We start from the raw sequence: 22,459 nt of genomic DNA, 5'->3' as shown, positions 1-22,459 counted from the left end.
CAAATTGGCAAATGGCCAAGAAGTCAGGTTTCGTGTCAGAGGAAGCCCTGCAGGGTCAGAGTTCAACCATGGGGTCCAGGGAGAGGGAGAGGCAGATGCAGAGTGGGCAGGCCCCCACCCAGGCCCCCCACTGCATCTCCTGATGATAGCCTGCAAAGTTGCCCAGCAGGGGCAAAGGCTGAAGTTCCCCAATGGCATGACTGCCAGCCAACTCTGCTCCCCCTCCACAGCCCCCAAGCACCCCCAGGCTGACTCTGTTCCCACTCCCAGGGCACAGGCTGCTGATCAGTCTTGGGGACCAAAAACCTGCATTCCAGTCCCAGCTTAGCCACCAACATGCTCTGTGACCCTGAACGAGTCTCTTGCCTGACCTGTGCCTTAGTTTTCCCTCTTGCAAAGAAGGGGCTGTGTCAGACCTCTGAGACCAGCTCTGGCCTAGTTGGGGCTGGACTGGGGGTGGAGGCTGAACCAGTAAATGAAAAGGATAAGGGACTGGAGAAAAACTGAGGGAAAAGGCTGAGGTTCTCGCCTGGCCCCAGAGAGCCACTTCTAGGGATGGGTAGAAAGTTGTTCTTTGATTCTTTGGGACACAGCTAAGGTAGTGTTAAGAGGGAGATTCGTAGCATTAAATGCCCACATCAAAAAGTCAGAAAGATCTCAAATTAACAACCTAACTTCACAATTGAAAGAAATAGAGAAGCAAAAACAAATCAACCCCAAGCCTAGCAGGAGACAAGAAACGACAAAAATCAGAGCTGAACTGAAGAAAAACAAGACAAAAAACCATTCAAAAGATCAATGAATCCAGGAGTTGGTTTTTTGAAAAAATTAATAAAATAAGCCACTAAACTAATAAAGAGAGAAGATCGAAATAAACACAATTAGAAATGACTAAAGGAATGTTATTAATGACCTCACAGAAGTAAAAAAACAACCATCAGAAACTACTACAAACACTTCTACACACAAAAACTACAAAATCTAAGAGATGGATAAATTCCTGGACACACAATCCTCCCATGACTGAGCCAGGAAGATACCAATAATGAGCTCCTAAACTGAATTAGTAATAAATAGCCTACCAATAAAAGGCCAGGACCTGATGGATTCACAGCCAAATTCTACCAGATGTACGAAGAAGAACTGGTACCATTCCCACAGGAACTATTCAGAAAAATTGAGGAGGAGGTACTCCTCCCTAACTCATTCTATGAGGCCAGCATCACCTTGATACCAAAAACTGCCAGAGACACAACAATAAAGGAAGAAAAAAAAGTATTCTTTGTTCCTGAAATCCTCCCCTCCACTTCATTCATTTGGTTAAACATTACCCTGATCAATCTCTCCTTTAAAATGCACCCCCAAGGCTCCAGCGGCCAGGGGTATGAATCCAGGTCTACTATGTCTCATGCCCATTCTAATGCTAGTTAGTGACTGCCCAGGGGGAGTTCGACCATGCATTCCTTCAGCAGCTGTGCACTAATGCCTTCTGTGCACCAGGCGCCAGGCCAGGTACCAAGAGGAAATTCTGCTCAGGAAATGAGCTCCCAGGAGGCAGAATCCTTAGCACTGCCCCGACCAGGGTATCTGCTAGGGCTCTGAACACAGTGGGTGTTCAGGCAACAGTGTTTATCGACTGACTAACCAATCAACCAGGATCCCCTGTTGGAGGAATAGCCCTACTTTTTCCTCACTCTTGCTTGAAATTCCATTAGCGATTCATTTCTTTAAGCACTGCCCTCACTAGCCCCCCCCCCCTTCAGAAGGGAAACACTTTCACGTCCACATTTAACAGATTTCTGATCCCCTTTCCCTTGATAAGGAAGAACAGAAAGGGGAAGTCCAGTTGACCATGGGGGACCTCAAGTGGTGCTCATCCTGCCCAGGACAAGAGGGTGCTGGCTGACTTCGCACATTGCCTAGGGCCCCACCCTGACAGTGGGTCCAGCAGTGACAGCAAGACATGAATGGGGCTAGGAGGTACAAGAAGAGCTCCACAGACCTGGCACGGTGGCTCACACCTGTAATCCCAGCACTTTGGGAGGCCAAGGCAGGTAGATCACTTGAGGCTAGGAGTTTGAGAACAACCTGGCTAACATGGTGAAACCCTGTCTCTTCTAAAAATAGAAAAATTAGCCCAAGGTGGTGGCGTGTGCCTATAGTAGTCCCAGCTACTCAGGAGGCTGAGGCATGAGAATCACTTGAACTTGGGAGGTGGAGGTTGCAGTGAGATGGGATTGCGCCACTGCACTCCAGCCTGGGCAACAGAGTGAGGCTCGGCAACAACAACAAAAAAAGATCCATTTCACAGGCCCATGGACAGATGCAACCCAGAGTAACCACTGTCCTGGAGGGGACAGGAAGGATGTGCATTTGAGTCTTAACTCTTAGGCTGCTAGTATTCTGTTTAGAAAGGCAGCATCCACAAGACAGAAAGCAAACTGGATTCACAACTTATACCAGGATTATTTCCAAAGACAGCAAGAAACTATGGGAGAATTATCATATAATGCTATAGTGAATATGGCCTTTTTATCCTGACACAAAACCCAAAAGCCATAAAGAAAAGACTGATAAATTCAGTTACATGAAAAAAAAAAAATACATGGTAAAAACTACCAAAAGCACAATCAAAAGACATATGACAGATTAGGGGAACATTCATGATTCACATCACAAGGAGCTAATCTCCTTCATATGTAAAAAGCTCCCACAAATCAAAAAGAAGACCAATAACCCAATAGAAAAATGGGAGAAGACTAGGAAGAGAAAGTTCATAGAAAAGACAATCTAAATGACTCTTAAACATTTGGAAGGTCCAGGCATGGTGGCTCACACCTGTAATCTCAGCACTTAGGTAGGCTGAGTCAGGCGGATCACATGAGGCCAGGAGTTCAAGACCAGCCTGAGCAACATGGTGAAACCCCATTTCTACTAAAAAATATGAAAACTAGCCAGGTGTGGAGGTGCATGCTTACAATCCCAGCTACTTGGGAGGCTGGGGCACGAGAATCACTTGAACTCAGGAGGCAGAGGGTGCAGTGAGCCGAGATCATGCCTGTACACCAACCTGGATGACAGAGTGAAGCTCTGTCTCAAAATAAATAAATAAATAAATAAATAAATAAAAATTAAAAAAAAAAAAACAAAAACCAACCCACAGCATTTGGAAGGAAGCTGACCACACTCCTTTGGGAGGCTGAGGGGGGCGGATCACGAGGTCAGGAGATCGAGACCATCCTGGCTAACGTGGTGAAACCTCATCTCTGCTAAAAAATACAAAAAATTAGCTGGGCGTGGTGGCAGGCGCCTGTAGTCCCAGCTACTCAGAAGGCTGAGGCAGGAGAATGGCATGAACCCGGGAGGCGGAGCTTGCAGTGAGCTGAGACCGTGCCACTGCACTCCAGCCTGGGCGACAGAGCAAGACTCCGTCTCAAAAAAAAAAAAAAAAAAAACTACCATAGTAGCCAGGCACAATGCGATGCACCTATAGTCCCAGCTACTTGGGAGGCTGAGGCAGGCAGATCACTTGAGCCCAGAAGTTTGAGTCCAACCTGGGTAACAAAGCAAAATCCCCATCTTTAAAACAAAAACAAAACCACCATGGAAAACCATTTTTACCTAACTGATGGGCAAAGATCAAAGCATTTCATAAGTCTCATAAGTCTGTGTTGGAAACAGGCACTCACATTCCCTCCTGGGCAGGAATGTGAGTCAGTAGAATCCCCAGTGAAGGCAGTTTAATAATATCTAACCAAGTCACTAAAGGACATATGTGCTTTTTGACCTACCAAATCCACTTTGAGTAATGTATTGTACAAACACTGTCACGAGTGTGAAATGACATAAGCACAAAATTAGTCATTGAAGCATTATTTGTAATAACAAAAGATTGAAAATAATATACCTATCAGTCAGGAACTGGTGAAATAAATGATGCAATCTTACAATGGAATACTATGCAGCTGTCAAAAAGCCTGAGGCCACTTGAAACTAATGTCACAGGGTATCCTGTGAAAAATCCACACGGCAATGCCTGGAACAAATAAAGATGGAACCAGGACACAGAAAAACCAAAACTGTTGATTTCACAGAGTGGATAAATCTCACTTCTCATTTTCAGTTTCTATTTCTATTGTCAGTGTATTGCTTATGTGACTTAAAAAAAAATGTCTAATAAGAAAAATGAATCCCAGATTCATCACACCTAAATTGCGTGACTTAGCCAAGTACAGTGGCTCATGCCTGTGATGTCAGCTATTCAGGAGGCCAAGGTGGGAGAATTGCTTAAGGCCAAGAGTTCAAGATCAGCCTGGCCAACATAGTAAGATGCTATCTCTAAAAAAATTTTAAAACTGAGCCAGGCACAGTGGTATGTGCCTGTAGAGCCAGCAATTTGGGAGGCTGAGGCAGGAAGACCTCCTGAGTTCAGGTCAAGGCTGCAGTGAGCAATGATTGTGCCACCGCACTCCAGCCTGAGAAACAGAGCAAGGCTCCATCTCACTCATTCATAAACAAATTAAATATTAAAAGAAATAATACATTACATGACCTGACAGATTCTCTGTGCCTCAGTTTCCTCATTTTAACAAAAGGAGAATAACAGTCCTACCCCACAGGGTTTTGAAAGAATTCAGTTGGGGGTGATGCAAGCAGTGTGCTGAGCCACTCCTGGCACAGAACACCCCAGTCTAGACGGCACGCATCACCAAGTTGTCAGAAAGGCCCATGGGGTGTGGAAGCCACCTGTCCCCTCCCCTCAACCCTGCCATGAGCCAGCAGCACTGGGGGTGAGGAGGCCCGGCCCCCACTCTGGCCTGTGAGCGCCCAGCCTCTGGGAGGTGGAGAGAACACTGGTCAGCAACTCAGGCCAGCTTTCCAGGGCCATGAGCGGCTGTGTGGGCTGACCCCTCCATGTAGGGCCTATCTGGGCCTCAAGGGAGTGACCGTCCCACCCAACCCAGGTCAGAGGGAGGTGGTGATGTTGGCCTGAGCTGGAGGGAGCTCACAGGTGACATCCCAGGCAGAGTCAGGTCCTCGGCCCAAACCTTCCAGGCGTGCTGGTAGGGGAGAGTGCAGTACCCAGGCCTCAAAATAAGCTCTGTGACCTCAGAGCCCAGCTGGGAGACAAACTGGGCCAAAAACCACCTGGCTGGTCATCTCCTCTGAGAACCTGCAGAGAACCATGGGGTGAGGCCTGTCCCCCTGACTACCCAAGGGTGGTGGGTGGGGGTGCACTCGCTCCATTTCTAGCCAGGGCAACTGACTCTGGGACCTTCACCTCCAAGCCCAAAGCCCACCTGCTGGGAAACAGTGGAGCTAGGATTCGAACCCAGGCCTGCCCCTCCTCCAAGGTCCAGTGCAGATTAACTCTCTACCTGCATTTCCTGAGGTGCATTCTGCCCAAAAGCAGGGCCATGAAAAGCTACATATGTGCAGCCACACACATCCACAGCCGTTTCTGGTCACAGGTGGTACTGAGCTCAACATTCTCCTCTTCCCCATTTAAAGATCCCCCATACACATCAGCAAATTAACGGCTCTGACAAGTCCTGTAGGAAAGAAGCCTGCTGAATTAAGCACAGCTGAACATTTCCCCATCCTTTTGTTAATGAGACTCTTTTTGCATTGAATCCCTAATGAACCTCCTTTGGGAAATGCTGACTTTGGAGTCTCCGAGACCCACCTAGTAACTCCTCCCCAAAGAGGCCTCCCTGGGCAGCTGTGGCCTGTAGAGCCCATTAGCCTCCCCTTAATTGGCAGCCTCTAAAGCTCCTTAAGGCTGGGGGCCCCACGTACCCACCTCCACCTGACCCCAGGTTGGGCTAGCTGTGCACAAGAAGATTGCAGGTGCCGAAGGGACCAGCCCATGCACCTGCCTGTGGGCCAGGATACCCACCCTGAGCTTAGCCTTCCAGGTGGTGAGAGGAGACACCTGAGTGAAAGACCGGGGCTCTGTGGTGCTCATGGTCTCAACAGCGACCTCCCTAGGCAGTTTTCAGCTGGGAAGCACCTTGCCCTGGGGAAAAGCAAGCAGGAAAAGAGCTCCAAGTGCCAACACGGCAAAGGGCTCCTGTCAAATTTCCTGCCTCTCCCGTGCAATGCAGAGGAGTGGCCCACCTGCCTCAGTTTCCCCATCTGCCACAGGTAAGGCAGTGCAGGGAATAGAGCCCTGGGCTGAATGTCAGGTGATGTAAGGTACAGTCCCAGCTCTCCCTATCACCAACTGTGTGACTCAGGCAATTCTTCACCCTCTCTGGGCCTGACTCCCCCAGGGCAGGAAAGGCCTCCAGGGTCTCTGAGGTCCCTTCCCACTCAGACCAGCAGAGAAGCCAGTCACAGAGAGGTCAGTGGGAGAGGCCTCTCCCACCTGGAGCTCAGCGGGCCACCGATAGAGCCCAGCGAGGCGTCACTGCCTAGCCTGGCCTCTTGTCCCAACAGCAAGCCTAAAGCTACCACCTGGCCCGGAGGCCCCCAGTTTGGCCTCCACGACACCAGCTCGAAAAGCGCCTAACCCCAAACCAAGGCGCTAAGACCCTCACTTTCCCGAGGCTTCCTGAGAACCTGACCCAGGCCTACGGGGCACGAGAGACGCAGAGGGGACTGCCTCGTGAAGCCACACCAGGAGTCCGGAAGAGCCCTGCTGCAGGGGAAGCAGCCCCACCCGGCCTCCCCAACCAACCACAGCCCCAGCTTCCGGCCCTGCACCCACACAGGGGCTCAAGAGCCCTCGCCATGGCTGTCCCTGGAGCCCAAGCCCCCATTCCTGGTCACTCACTCCTTCCTTCCACAAATCCTGCCCTTACGGAGCTATTGGGCACAGGAGGTCACTGTGATGGAGTCTCAGGCCACAAGAGCCCCATGGCCCCGGAAACCAGGCCTCCCACACCTACCCAGGACCCCCCAGAACACCAAGCCCGATCTCTGCTCACCCCTTGGCCAAAAAACGCCTCCAGAACTTCCCAGGCCTCCTCTGTGGCTGCGTGATTTGGCTGATTTCGGTTCCCCAAACAAGCCCCACCCTTTCATCTCCAGCTCCGGCAGTCTGAAAACACGCCCACCTCCTCACCTCCAAACGCCTTCTGCCTGGTGAACTCCTGCCCGCCCTTCAGGGCCAACCTGAGCTGCCACCTCTTCCCGGAAGGCTGCCTGGTCCCCTCCCAGTCTGGCCTTGTTCCTTAGCTTCCCCAGGGCCTGCACCTCCCACAGAAGCACAGGCCACCCTGACCTGTTACTACCTGGCTGCACGTCCAGCCATGCACTACCTAGCTCCCAGGATCTAATCCTGCCTGGTACGCGGGGACGTCAAACCCGATACTCCACAGACGGTGGGGTACAGCCAGCACTGAACTGGCAGCTAAGGACTGGGTCCCAACCCTGGAGTCCCCAGTCCCATCTGAGCTCTGGCAGGTGACCTGCCTCTCAGGACTCAGTTTCTCACCTGAGCAATGGGGATGAAACCCTTCTCTCTGCTCCACGGCCTATTCTAGCAGTGAAATGACCTCATAGCTATAAAACCTCATAAACCCAGAACCACTGCACATGGAAGGGGGCCCATCCTGCCACCAGGAAAGAGGCCACTTGTTGGCGCCACCAGACCTCCATCTGCCAAGTGCCACTGAGCTCCCGCCTGCAGCAGGTGCAGGGTGAGGCGCTGCTGCTGCTACAACAAACAAGACAGGCACTGGTGCCCTGAGGAGCCCACGCCAGGAGGAGGGCAGAGTGTCATAAACGAGCCAAGTGAGGAAAAGAAATGCCAGGGCAGGGCAGTAGGGAAGGAAGGAAAGCATGGTGGTTGGGAGCACAAGCTCTGAGATCCAACAGCAGGCCGTGAATCTCGGCTCCACCGTGGAGGAGCTGTGTGACCTTGGGCATGTTCCTGAACCTCTCTGGGCCTCAGTTTCCTAACCCACAGAATGGACTGGTAACAATACCCAGTTCTCAGGGGCTTAACGTAGACGTGGGCACACAGCAAGTGCCATCACCCAGGGCCACCCCAGTCGGCTCCAGACACCAGGGTGAGCAGGCTGAGAAATCATGACATAAACCGGTACTGGGGACACACTTCAGTACCAGGGTCTCAGCCTCACCTCCTGCCCGCCCCCAAAGGGCAGCTCTGCTCTTGTACCCGTGCTCAGGAGAGCTGAGCCTGACAAAGGGATACGGAAGTGCAGGTCCCTGCCCCCAGGGGACGGAGCAGTGTCTCCAGGGAGTCTTGATATATCAAAAGAGGCCACTTCCCATGAGCCCGGGCCCCCTTAAAAGAGCTCCTTCACACAACTTAAAAGGGTTCCTCCTCCCAGCCAGATGGGGTACCTACCGGAGACAGGCTTGGGGGGGCCAGGAGCCAGATGCACACACACAGAAGGAGGTCTCATCCCAGCCTATACCAGCACCCTGGACCCCTGCTCCAGCGAGGAGATGCACAGGAGGAGGGCGACCCAGACCCTGAAGAACAGCAGCAGGACCATGGCAAGCCCACAAGACTGGCCCCCAGTCCACACCCTCCCATGAGTGAGGCGAAGGGGCGTGCTTGTGAGTGGGGCAGGGCCTGCCCCTCCAACATAACTCCCACCAGGAAGACACACCAGCCCTGAGGCTGCAGAGCTCCCTGGGCCTCAGTTTCCCCATCTGTGCAGAGCAGCTGCACCCCAGCGTCCTAGGCTTCTCCCTGCCCAGCCAGTTGGTGACTCCAGGAAGCAATGACCTCAGTGAGCTGTGCCCAAGGCAGTGTGACTGAGTTGTTTCAGAGGCCAGCATGAGGAAAGCTGACCAGTTACAGGGGCAGGAAGGGCCTGGGGCGTGGAAGACAAAGCACCCTGATCAGGGTGCCCTGGGTCCAGTGGCCTCCAGGCATCCGGGCCCTAGAAGGCAGGTGGTGGCACCACCCACTGCAGGTCCCTTCTGCCTCCCGGGAACACGAGCTCCTCCCCAGGGGACAGGCCTGTGTCTGAGGGTCATGGCCGCTCCTTCTGCCCGGTCACCTCCAGTAGGTCCCAATGCCCAGGGAGGAGGCAAGAGCCTGGGGCCAGGAAACACAACTGGAAACTGGGGTGCCTGCACCAAAGACCTCCTTTGGCTTCCCTTTCCTTCAGGCCCAGTTGTGGGGTCATCCTTCCAGTGGTCAGCGGTGGTGGAGGAGACAGGGACATAAACGGAGGAATGGCAAGAAGAGGGTATCCCGGCATCCCTCGGGTTCTAGCCACAGCAAGAGAGGGGCTCAAAGCAAGGCCAAGGGGGTGGGGGAGGTGGCTGAGTGAACGGCTTAGGAGCAGAGCCAGCTGGGTCCCCTCATCTCCCCATGCTGGAGGACCCCTGAAGGAGGCCCTCACCTGGGGTCACAGCCAAGCAGCGGTTGGGGGGAAAGCCCCAGGCAGCAGGAACTGTGGGGGCCAAGGGCGGGAAAGGGGCAGGAGAGAGCCAAGCTGGGGGTGAAAATGTCAGGGAGGCTGGCCCAGAGCGGATGATGGGGACAAGCAGCGGGAGTTGGGAGGGAAGTCAGGCCCGGTCTGGGAGGGCCTCACAAGCCAGGAGAAACTGACCAGATGGCTGTGCTCGAGAACAGGGGGGACCTTCTCCCAGGCTCAAGGTCAGCCGTCCCCACCCCATCCTAACGCAGAGTCTGCTCAGGTTCATATCGGCAGCACTGGTCTGTGCTGTGCTCAGAAAATGCCTGTGAAATTGGCCCATCGAAGAGGACAGGCCAGGTGTGGTGGCTCATGCCTGTAACCCCAGCACTTTGGGAGGTCAAGGTGGGAGGATATCTTGAGCCCAGGAGGTCGAGGCTGCTGTGAGCTACCATCAGGCCACTGCACCCCAGTCTGGGCAACAGAGCCAGATCCTGTCAAAATAAAAAATGAGACAGCAGGTGGCAGCAGGAAAGCACAGTCCTAGATGTTCCAAGGAAAAGGCCACCGAAGAGGAATGGAGCTCTAGTCCCAGACTAACCGCCTAACCCTTCTCTACCCCAATATTGGTCCCTTCTAGAAAGGCTTCCAGGCTTCCAAGGGAGAGCGGGGAATGGAGGATGCTTCGGCCAAGCAGGTCTGCACTCAGGGTTGGGCAATGCCCTAGCCATGATGTGGCCAGCTGAGAAATCCATGGGCAGCAGCAGGTCAGGCTAGATGCCTATGGCAAGCCGGGCAACACTGTGCCACTGTCCTTGGTGGGGAGGGGGCCACTGGACAGATGAGGGGGCTGGCGGGATCCCCAGCACACACAGCTGGAGGGACTCCAGCCACTGCGTGGCAACCTCTCAGCCTGGGCACACTAGTCTCCGGTGCCTGGGAAGGGTTTTCACCCAGCTAGCCCTCCCATTAACCTACCTGAGCCCTGCCGTCAGCCCCATTTTACAGATAAGGAAACCGAGGAACAGAGAAAATGATTAGCCCAAGGGATGCAGGTGACAGGGAGGCTGTTCAGCTCAGCCCTGCCAGCCTGCACCTCCCCGGCTCCCCCAGGAGGTCCAGTCTCCCACCCAAGGCAGGACAAGGCAGAGGAGAGCCTCATGACACTGACAGTGACGAGCACTTCCACTTAGGTAGTGCCTCCGCTGTGCCAGGCGCAGAGTGTGCATCAGCTCGTTTAATCTTTACAACCACCTGATGCAGGGGGTACCTTTACCAACCCATTTCACAGATGCAAGAAACAGGCTCCACCCCTTGTTCATCTCACACGCTGTTGGGAGGAGGCAGAGCAGAGCTGGAACTTGGGCCACCGGACCAGAGCACAGTCCAGTTCTGCCTGCAGGCAGGGGGCTGGACCGGATAACTTCTGGAAGACCCCTGCTTCTCTGGCTCGTGTTCGGATGTGGTCTCATTCTCTAGTTCCAACTAACTTCCAGCTCTTGGCTACATGTGTCTGTCTATCTGTCTGTCTGTCTATCTATCTATCTATCTATCTATCTATCTATCTATCTATCTGAGACAGGGTCTTGCTCTATCACCCAGAGTGGAGTACAGTGGCACAATCTCAGCTCACTGCAGCCTCCACCTCCTGGGCTCAAGCAATCCTCCTGCCTCAGCCTCCTGAGCAGCTGGGACTACAGGCATGCACCACCATGCTAGATAATATTTGTATTTTTTTGTAGAGTTGGGGTTGTGCCATGTAGCCTAGGTTGGTCTCAAACTCTTGAGCTCAAGCGATCTGCCCACTTCAGCCTTCCAAAGTGCTGGGACTGCAGGTGTGAAACATGGTGCCTGGCCACACGTGTCTTTTAAAAAGTAGTAAATGCCTCCCCCGCACTCCATGAAAGGCTAGAATGGGCTGCTTTGATACAGGCATCCACTGTGACCCACTCTGCATGCTCCCTCAAAGACCGGGAACTTTCTCCAGTGGGGTTAAGCACTGCCCTCTCCCTGGGCAGTGGGAGAGGTGGGAGAGGGGATGCTTCGCCACCTCAGTATGAACAAGTCCACATCCTCTTCCTCCAGGACAGCAGGAAGGAGGCAAGGAGCGGTGCTGAGGGACAGGCCATCCGGCCACCTCTGTGACCCTTGCAATGAAAGGGAGTGGACAAACCGCCTACCTCCCAGCTAAGGCACGACCCAACCACATGTCCAGGAAAGCACGTGAGACAGCCCACCCTGGCCCAGCCACGGAGGAGGCCTCTTCCTACCACTTCCCTCCCGCAGTGGGCCCAGCGAAGGCCAGGCACAGGGCGGGGTAGAGGAGGCCCTCACAGGAGCCCAATTCCTCGTCCTCCCAGTAAGGACTACCCCCATGAATCCCTCAGCACCAACCAGAGCCCCTGTTCTCAGCTTTGCCCCATCTGATGTCGCCAAAAACACAGTGTCCTGGCCCTGACTCCAGGCTCAAACGTGGCAGCAGACCACACTGTGGTGGGCACAACTGGATGCCTGGGGACTGATCTGCTGGGTGATTCAGGACAGACAGCCCCTCTGGGTTGTCTATCCTCTGTAAACTGGAGGTGATTGTCACCTACCACATGGAGCGGTGGAGGAGGTAGGGAATGGGTCAAATCAGTAGCTATACACTGTAGAGTGGGGTGCATGTCCCCAGTGCAACCACCGAGTCAGACTTTTGTCTCTTTTTAAAAATTTATTTATTTATTTTGAGACAGGGTCTCATTCTGTCATCCAGGCAGTGGCACAGTCATGGCTCACTACAGCCTCCAACGTCTGGGCTCAAAGGATCCTCCTGCCTTAGCCTCCCAAGTAGCTGGGACTATAGGCACATGCCACTACACCTGGCTAATTTTTGTATTTTTTGTAGAGACGAGGTTTCGCCATGTTGCCCAGGCTGGTCTCGAACCCCTGGGCTCAAGTGATCTGCCCACGTTGGCCTCCCAAAGTGCTGGGACGTCTTCTCTTTTTGAGACTCTCCTGTGGCCTGTCCCGAGGCCGCACACTCCAGACCACCTTCTACTGCCTGAGCTCTCCCTGCACCAACCTCCATGGCCTCAAGCAAACTTCCCTCAAGCAGACCTAGTCCTGGCAAAGAGATTCTGCAATACCAGCTTCACCCTCATCGCTAGGAAAACAGCTGCTGGTAAACAGCTGCTTCTTTCATGAAAACAGCACTAGAGGGCTGGGCGTGGGGCTCATGCTTGTAATCCCAGCACTTTGGAAGGCTAAGGCGGTAAGATTGCCTGAGCTCATGAATTCAAGGTTTCAGTGAGCTATGACCACTCCACTGCACTCCAGGCTGGGTGACAGAGTGAGACCCTGTCTTTTAAAAAAAAAAAAAAGAAAGAAAGAAAAAAAAGAGACTGGGGGTAGTGGACTGGGGGTGGTGGCTCACACCTATAATCCCAGCACTTTGGGAGGTCGAGGTGGGTGGATCATTTGAAGTCAGGAGTTCGAGAGCAGCCTGGCCAACATGGTGAAACCCCGTCTTTACTAAAAATACAAAAATTAACCAGGTATGGTGGCGCGGTACCTGTAGTCCCAGCTACTCAGGAGGCTGAGGCAGGAGGATGGCTTAAGCCCAGGAGGCAAAGGTGACAGTGACCCGAGAGGGCACCACTGCACTCCAGCCTGGGCAATAGACAGAGACTCCATCTCAAAAAAATAAAATAAAAATAAGAAAGAAAGAAAATACCACTGGAGAGCTACCTCCACAAAGTTCACACCTTCCCTTCTGAAGGCCACAGAATCTGGAACAATCTGAGAGCCTCCCCTCCCCCATACCCTGCACCAGGAGCTGCAGGTAAACCTCGGGAACCCAGGGCCTCTGGAGGTGGGAAGACAGACAGCTGGGTGGGAAGTGAAGGCTGTGCACAAACGCCTTCCTGAGCTGCAGCCCCCCTCAGCCTCCTGCACTTCCTGCAGGGCCGGCACTTGGCACTTCCTCTAAAATTGGCTGGCTTATCACTTTTGTGTCTTTGGCCTCGTCCAAGACAATAATACAGTCAAGACGTCACAATGTCAATGTCCTAGTTACAGATTTTTTTTCCCTAAGACAAATACTTAGATTTTAAATGTGTCCTTCCATCTACAGGCTAGAACCCCCTGCGATTCCCCGGGCAGCCCGGTCCTCACTCCGAGAAACACTGATGTTGAATCCACCCCTCACAGCCTCCACCTGCACGTGGGTGACGCTAGTGAAGGCCCACGGTCACACAGCTCTTCCAGACACATCCAGCCCACACTGGCTGCCTGTCCAGGCCTTGGAGCCAGGGCCCCTGTCGCAGGCGGCCCAGCCTGGCCCCCACCTCCAGGCCCTCGGCTTCCTCCTCCTGGCCCTCCCTTCTTCCCTTCAGCAATGGCTGGCCAGGAAGGAAGCCCCCAGCCCCAGACGTCCCTGCCCTTGATCCTGCTGTGATGACACAAAGAAGAGGCAACTGCCTCACCCTCTGTGTACACATGTTTAGATGAATGCATAGAAAGTTCCAGAAAGACCCACTCCAGATGGCCCACGAGGTCCCTGGGGGATGGAGGACACGCACTGCAGGGAAAGGGAAAGCAGTCTGCTTCTCGGAGGCATCTTGGTTCGCCGACCCTCAGGCATGCACCCCTTTCAGAGGTTTTGTTTGTTCGTTGTTTTATAATTTCATAAAATTAGTTGAATTGCCCTTCCCTTGCCAATGTTTCCTTTCATTGAGAAAAGTCATGTGTGCCTGTAAATGTAAAATTACACCCTCGAGAAGGAGTGTGGACATTTGAGAGTCTGTGGTTCCTAGAATTCCAGATGGAACGGGCCAGATGCACAACATCGAGATCACAATCGCACTTTCTTGTCAGGCTGGGAAAAGCCAGTGACAAGTCGCCTCTGGTCCCCTGTTGAGGGGTCGCCTCTCCCAGCCGTCTGCCCAGTAGGCTCCCGGAGCCTCCTCCTTCTCCAGCCCAGACCCTGCCCAGTGCACTCCCAGGCCAGGCTGCCGGGTGAGCTGCTTCCCACCCACCGTCCAGCCCCGTCTCCGGGGGCTCAAGCCGCTAGGACTGGTGACACTCCATCCCCACACCCCGCTTTTACCTGGCTCTCCTCCTGGGCCCCAGCAGCTGGCCAGGGTCTGCAGGGAGGTGGCCCGGCCCTCGCCTGCCCTTCCTCAGACGCGTCCAGGCTCACCCATCCGAAGGCTCCTTCCACGCTACCTAATGAGAGTGAGTCACATCTGGGACCCACCACTTCCTGCTCTGGCGGCGGCGGCAGCAAGGCTAAGGCACAGCCCGCAGCCCAGCTTCTCAGGGTATGCAGGGCCCCCTCCCCCAGCCACAGTGTTGCTCTCTGCAGCCTGGGAGCTGCCAGGACTGGGAGCTATCGGGCTCCAATGACTTCACGGAAATTTGAAGCTTGAAGCTGGAACAATTTTGAAAAAAAAAAATATATAATAATAAAACAAGCACCAAAAACCTCCATTAGAAGCCTCAAGACAACTGTTCGAAGTGGGGAGCAAATGCATCCTTAATGAACAATTAGCAATTAGCCACCTGACCTGAGCCTCCTGCGGGCTCTGACGCTCACAGACAGGCCTCCGCGCCTTCCCAGGACTCAATTTCCCTGTCTATGTAGTAAGGTGGCCCCGTCCACCTCTGAGAGGAGCCCAGGAGATGGCCTGAGAGGTCAAAGATCTTCCAGTCCAGCCCACTGCCTCTCCATCTCACCTGCGCTCCCACGCTGAGAGCAGGGCAGGGGTGGGCCCATCCTTGGGGCTCCTATTCCAAAATCAGAGTCCCTGGAGAACCCCAGCATCCCTTGGCACCATGAGGCCAGGAACCAAACCCCAGCACCCCTTCTGCTGTGCCAGGCCTCAGTTTCCCCACTGGGATCATGGGGCGCTCAGTGGTGAGGGAGCAAATCAGGAGAGGCTGGGAGGAGGGAGTGGAAACTCCCAAATCAGAGGGGGAGGCGTCCAGCCAGCTGGCCACAGCAGCACCTGGTCCTCAGGGAGCCCTTCTGAGCATGTGATTGGCATCCTGGGATTACGAGCTCTTCAAAGCAAGGGTGTACCTCCTCCACCTCCTACATCCAGGGTCAGACACACCTCCTTCCAGCCCCTGTACTTTCCTCCATCACAGCACCTCTGTGCTGTGACCATTGGTTGCTGATCTGTCTTTCCTAGGTTATATCCTTGGGGAGGGCAGAGTTGGGAGGACAGCTGTAATGTCAACAGCTGTGTCCCCAGCATCCAGCCCCAGCTGGTCACAGAGTAGACATCCCACGCATACCGATCAGGTGGAACTGAACATGATAAGTGCTGTCTCTGTGCCAGGCCCCTGCAGGGGACTAGCAGGTGACCTAAGGTCTGCCATCTGGTGGAGACAGGCATAGGACTCACACAGGGCTCCAGGCTGCTCCAGAGGCCACAGGAGGGAGTGGGAGACCTCAGGGGAGCCTCCCCATCAGTGCCGCCCTCCTATCAGCAAATGTCTCCCCAGCTTGGGTGTCCCAGAGCAGAGAAGGAATAGACATCATCATCATCAACAGAGGGGAAAGACAAGCTGCTGACTAGGAAAATCACATCCTATATAACTGACAAAAGACTCCTCCCAAGCGTATATAAAGATCTCCCAGGCCGGGCACGGTGGCTCACACCTGTAATCCCAGCACTTTGGGAGGCTGAGGTGGGCGGATCACCTGATGTCAGGAGTTCAAAACCAGCCTGGCCAACATGGCAAAATCCCGTTTCTAATAAAAGCACAAAAATTAGCCAGGCGTGGTGGCATATGCCTGTAATAATCTCAGTTACTTGGGAGGTTAAGGCAGGAGAATTGCTTGAACCTGGGAGGCGGAGGCTGCAGTGAGCCGAGATCACGCCACTGCACTCCAGCCTGGGCAACAGAGTGAGACTCTGTCTCAGAAAAAAAAAAAAAAAAAAAAAAAAAAAAAAAAAAACCTCCCACAAACCAATATGAAAAAGACAAATGGCCCGATTAAAAGATGAACAGGACACTTACACAGGTACTTTGACAAAGAGGATGCCAAAATGACCAATAAGCACATGAAAAAGGCACTCAACACCATTAGTCACCAGCAAATTAAAACCATATAGAGATTCCACCGTATCACTAGAATGGCTAAAATTAAAATGAAAATACCAAGTGTTGACAAGGAGGAGGAGCAGCTCTTCACTCTCATGTACTGCTGGTGGGAATGTAAAATGGAGCCACGATGATGAAAACTGCCTGGCAGTGTGGACAAAAGCAAACCATATGCTTCCCCAATGACTCAGCAACTCAATCTCAGGTATTTACCCAAAAGAAATGAGTACACATGTCCACAAATGACTTCTATCCAAGTGTTCAGAGAAGCTTTCATCCTAACAGTCAAACTGCAAACCCAAACATCCTGCAATGAGTAAATGGATAAACAAATTTTCATATATTCACACAACAGAAAATTACTCAGCCGTGAAAAGGAACGGATCACTGCTAACACACAGCATGAATGAATATCTGAGACAGCAAGGAGAGTGAAAGACCCGCCCACAAAAGACACATTCAGCACGTTTCCATTTATATGAAACTTCAGAAATGATGAAACTAGTCTACAGCGACAGACAGCAAGACAGCGGTTGCCTCTAGGGAGGCCGCTGATTGGGCACACAGGGACCTTCTGGGGGCTGAGGAGTTATAAATCTCCCTCTGGGTGCTGGTTACATAAGCAAGTGCCTAAGTACACCCATTACCCTGTACATTGAAGGTTTGTGCACTTGCCTGTATGTAAATTACCCGTCCATTTTTAAATGGGTATTGAGTGATACCCGTTTGTGTATGCGGGAGGGCATGGTGCTGGATGCTCAGTAGATTCAGGAAACAGAACAGATCTGACCTGGCCCGTGGGCGAGAGGCTGATGAGACACATGATCAAACCCTGAGGAAAGCTCGGTGTGGAGATGGAGCCGCTGGGGGAGATATCAGGGGGCCAAGGGGAAAGGGCATAGGAGGCAGGGCAAGTCCAGGGGAATGGCAGGCGGGGAGCGACCCACCCTGACCAACATTTCTGCAAGATGATCTTGGCTTGAGAAAAGGGGTGGCTTGGAGAGGGCACATGTGGATGTCTGGACACAGGAGGGGGGTTCCCCACTGCCTGCTGGGAGCTGATGGGGCCCTGGGCTTTCCAGCATCAGCCACAGAGCAGGGAGTGTGTGAAGATAAACTGGCCATACAGCAGGGGCTGTGTGATAACGAACCCTGCAGTTTGATACTGAAAGGGGCACAGTAAACCCTGCCATTTGATAACCAAGATTCCTGTCCCACTGAGCAACACCTCCTGCCCTCCCAGGCCGCCCTCCCAGCTCTCTCCTTGGAAGATGTGGCGGTGAGTCTCTTCCCTGCTGGAGCCTGAGAACTGCCTCACACTAGCTGCTCCCTGCAGCCCCAGCCACCAGCCACCATTGGACACCCCACCCCTCATGCGGTCTAGGAGGTCCCAGCAGGCAGGATCTCAGCACCTACAGGTCAAGGCTCCCTGGGATCCGCACAGGCATCACCCAGGACTTGACACACACAGCCTCATGGCACTCACTGGCAGCGCTGAGGAAGGCTCTGCTATCATCGCTCTGTAGAAGGCACCAAGGCTCAGAGACACCACATTGCTGGCCCAAGCACACACAGCTATGAAAAGGCAGAGCCAGGATTCAAGCTCAGGTCTACCTGACTTCACAACCCATGCTCCCGACCCTCCCTGGGAACAAGGACAAGCTTCCATTGGGGATAGGCTAACCCCATTACAAGGTAATGAGCATGGTGGATGCCCTCACTCAAGATGTCCCAGCCCTGGCACACAGTGCTCCCAAGTCTGCTGAACAAACTCCCTCTTTCCTAAAACTCCTCCAAAGAAGGGCAACCTTGGGCTTTCAAAGCATGAGACAGGGAAGGCTGGTTTCTGCTCGGCAGAGGTGCCAGGGCACACAGCACGGCCCCGATCCTTTCCTGTCCCACTCAGCAACCCCCATCTCTTCCCTGGTCCTGGGGACACAAAACTGACTTGGACATAGTTTCCTTTCATGCAAGTTCCTAGGCTGGGAGGAGGTAAGAGGTGCCCACCAAAGGCATGGCATAAAGCTCTGGGGAGAAGCCGGCAGGGCATGGTGGCTCACGCCTGTAATCTCAGTTCTTTGGGAGGCTAAGGACGGGGGATCACTTGAGGCCAGGAGTTCGAGACCAGCCTGGCCAACATGGTGAAACCCCATCTCTACTAAAAATACAAAAATTAGGCCGGTCGCGGTGGCTCACGCCTGTAATCCCAGCACTTTGGGAGGCCGAGGCGGGCGGATCACAAGGTCAGGAGATCGAGACCACCGTGAAACCCCGTCTCTACTAAAAATACAAAAAATTAGCCGGGCACAGTGGCGGGCGCCTGTAGTCCCAGCTACTCAGGAGGCTGAGGCAGGAGAATGGCATGAACCCGGGAGGCGGAGCTTGCAGTGAGCCGAGATCGCGCCACTGCACTCCAGCCTGGCTGACAGAGCGAGACTCCCTCTCAAAAAAAAAAAAAAAAAAAAAAAAAAATTAGCCAGGCTTGGTGGCAGGTGCCTGAATCCCAGCTACTTGGGAGGCTGAGGTGGGAGGATCACTTGAGCCTAGGAAGCAAAGTTTGCAGTAAGCTGAGATCACACCACTGCACTCCAGCCTGGCTGACAGAGCGAGACTCCCTCTCAAAAAAAAAAAAAAAAAAAAAAAAATTAGCCAGGCTTGGTGGCAGGTGCCTGAATCCCAGCTACTTGGGAGGCTGAGGTGGGAGGATCACTTGAGCCTAGGAAGCAAAGTTTGCAGTAAGCTGAGATCACACCACTGCACTCCAGCCTGGGTAGCAAAGTGAGACCCTGTCTCAAAAAAAAAAAAACAGATCTGAGGAGAAGTACCCAGCAGGGTCCAGGCATATGTGGCCCAGAGTTTAGGGGAGAAGGACCTCCTCCCCTGGGGAACGATGGGGGCCCAAGATGAGGCCATGAAACAGTCAGTAGGAGGGACTCAAACTGCAGCCAAAACAAGGCAGACAGTCAAGCTGTCAGTCAGCCAAGGGACAAATAATGCTGAGTGCTGAGCAAACAGCTTGGCCCTGCCGCACAAACCCAGATGTTGAGCCCTTACCGGGGGGAGGAAACCCTCAGCACCCAGTGGGCTTGGAACTCTGGGCACATCTCTGTAGGGGCCAGGGGGTATGAGAAGAAAAACCACCATCCAGGCCACAGTCACCTCTTCCTTCCCCTAAGGTCAGGGGTTCACGGCACCCAGAGGAGCCCTGGGAGGGTCTGAGCAATTGGACTGGCCACTCATCCCCAACCCCCCGCCTCGTCCTGGCGGGATGAAGAGGAGCCTTCAGGAAGGTCCTGTTACTATTCCTCTCTGAGAGCTCTGGAGTCAGGGGCTCTGGCGGAACTAGGGGACCCTGGTGGCTCAGGGAGCCCCCCTGTAAAGTCAGGAGATGTGGCCCACTCTGCTGGGAGCCCGTGAGGGGCTGTGAGAAATGCAGACAAGGCACATGGTGGGTGCTCGGTGCAAGCTGGCAGAGAGGAGGACAGCCAGGCATTCTCCCCGCTCTAAACCCTAGATCCCTAGGCTCTGCGACGTGCCTGCCTTCAAACACCTTCCATGGCTTGCCTGTGCCTCCAGAAGCAAGTCCTGCCTCCTCCTCCTGCCTCTCGGGGACCCCCACCTGGCCCAACTCACTTTTCCATCCTTATCTCCCTCCACTTGCTACCCAGCTGCCTGACTCTTCCATGCATTTGCTCAGGCCTTAGTGCCCCTGGAATGCTCAAAATGCTACCCATCCTGCCAGGTACAGGTGCCACCTCTACCAGGAAGCCTTCCCCAGTGCCCCACCATCACCTCCTCTAGGCCACAATGCCACAGACCTTCCCTCAGGCCTCTCCAGAGAGGATGTCAGGTCCACTTTTGGTAACAGCTCCCTGTTCCTAAGGGGAACCAGCCCTGCAGGGGTGGATTCACGACCCGTGTATATTGAGGAATGGGTGTGAGACTCAGGTAGTCCTGTGAAATTCACTTTCGGGACTTTGTTAGGACTGTGGGAAAGTGTTCTCATTCAGTTGGCAGTAGGTGTGGGCTACGAGCCACTGGGGCCATCTTTGCTACAGTGGCAGTCAGCCTCCAGTGATGCTTGTCCCCTGGAACTCATGTCCATGAATGGTCCCCTCCCACACCACCTGTGTGACCAATAAAATATTGTGGAAACCACAATTCGCGGCTTCTGAGATTGTGAAAGATATCACAGCTTCCACTCAGCTTTCCTTTGGATCACTCCCTCTAGGGGAAGTCAGACACCATGGTGCGAGGACACTCAAGCAGCGCCGAGGAGGTATCTGTGTTCGAGGAACCGAGGCCTCCCACCAGCAGCCAGCACCAACCCACCCTTCATGTGACGAAGCCGCCTCAGAGGCAGACCCTCCAGCCCCAGTCAAGCATTCAGATGACTGCAGCTTGACAGGCAGCTTGATTGCAACCTCATCAGAGAACCCCAGCCAGAAGCACCCCGCTCAGCCTGAACTCCTGACCTACAGAAATTGTGAGGTAATTGGAGTAATTCGTTACACAGCAATAGATTACAAATATAACCTCTCTGTGGGAGAACTGGCCTGAAAAGGAAGCCAAGACAGAGAAATGGAGAGAGAAGCAGAGTCTTCATGATACCATTTGAGTCCCTGGATCCAGCCATGTCTGAATCCCCACAAAGTCTCAAGTCCTCTCTTTCTCCCTTTCCCTTTGGTTACAGTGGGTTTCTGGCACTTGCAGCTCAAAGAACCTGAACTTATTCATGCAGCACCCTCCCTGCTCCGGAGTGACTGAGGGCCCTGTCTTCTCCTCCACCAGACCCATCTGGCTGAGGGCAAGGACCACCTCTCCCCAGCACCACGGGCCCTCACGACATTTCTGCCAGATGGACCCGTACCAGATACTCCCAACAAGAACACAGCGCAGAAACATGGCACCCACTCAGTGCAGCCAGCAGTGTGAGCGCCCCCTCACCCCACGTGGGAGGACAGAGCAGGGCTGACTCCATGCAGTTTCATGCCCCCCAGCTCTTCCACACTTGGGACTGAGGTGAACTCCCCAGGGAGAGGGACTCAGAGGCAGCACAGCTTGATAGAGCCACTCTCCTTCCTCCCAGACGCATCTTTCATGCTGGGAGGAGGGGAACATTCCAGTGCATCCACCCACCTCCTCCAGGCCTCTGCCCACATCTCTTCCCAGCTGTGGGCTCAGGGATGTGCAGGGATCTGTTCCTTTCTCATGCTAGGAACACAAGAAAATGCCCAGGTCTATCAGGGCCTTCTGAGCCCTAATCAGTGGTGGTCCTAAGGGGTGGCCTGAGGTAAGCCCCAAAGCCACTCCAAATGAACACATATTCTAAGTAAACAGCATCTTTCCCATTAAACCCAGCACCCCGCAGCTACTGCCCCTCCTAAATCGCTGCTGCTTGGCCCAGTTCCAATGCCAGAACAAGGAGAGATGAACAGCCCGACCTCACATAAGCAACACAGCCCATTCAAGGGCAGGGAGCTGGCTCCCATGACCCCCAGAGCCCCGATCTCTGCCAGGTCTGGGAGACGGGGCTTTGGAGAAGGAAAGGGGCAGTTGGGGTCATGGTGTGTTGAGTAACAGCAGAGAATCCTAAAAGAACAGATGTGAAAGCAACTGCCCTGCCAACCAAAAGCCCTTATTTCCTTTGAAAAACTTGGCAGCTGGGCCGCGCCAGAGGCCGCCTGTCCTTCCCTGCACCCGGCCCAGTGTGACCCACGGACAGGCAGGGAGGAAGGCCACGTCCCTCCCACCAGATCCTCAAAGGGGGCTTCAGACAAACCACAAATTGAAAATAGCAGCCCCCAGAACCGCATGTGAAGTGTGACCCCTTTCTTTTTTAACGATTTCACTGGGATGCCTGTATTTTTTTGCATACAAGAAAATCGAGAAGAAAATGTCCCAAATCTTAGGAGTTATCACTAGGTGATAGAATCTGGCACAGTTTTACTTTAATATTTATCTTTTTGTTCAGATCTGCTTTTCAGTTTTTCTCTAATGAAAATATACTACCCACA

General features: G+C 53.6%; 1 protein-coding gene across 6 annotated transcripts in view; it reads right to left on the bottom strand.

The window, feature by feature from the left end:
* The window catches only part of ADCY7 (adenylate cyclase 7), a 72,851-nt gene that overhangs the window by 36,736 nt on the left and 13,656 nt on the right, over positions 1-22,459 (bottom strand). Inside the window, exon 1 of one of the 6 annotated variants that reach the window (XM_015126098.3) lies at positions 14,437-14,615. The exons of 2 other annotated variants lie outside the window; for them this stretch is intronic. The gene's annotated coding sequence lies outside the window, so the exon portion shown is untranslated. 3 more of the 6 variants (XM_015126097.3, XM_077985623.1, XM_077985622.1) reach the window with 3 other exon arrangements.

Source organism: Macaca mulatta, chromosome 20 (genome assembly GCF_049350105.2).
Source record: "Macaca mulatta isolate MMU2019108-1 chromosome 20, T2T-MMU8v2.0, whole genome shotgun sequence".
Taxonomy (NCBI): domain Eukaryota; kingdom Metazoa; phylum Chordata; class Mammalia; order Primates; family Cercopithecidae; genus Macaca; species Macaca mulatta.
Note: the sequence above shows the minus strand (reverse complement) of the source record. Positions and strands in the feature narration are given on the sequence as shown.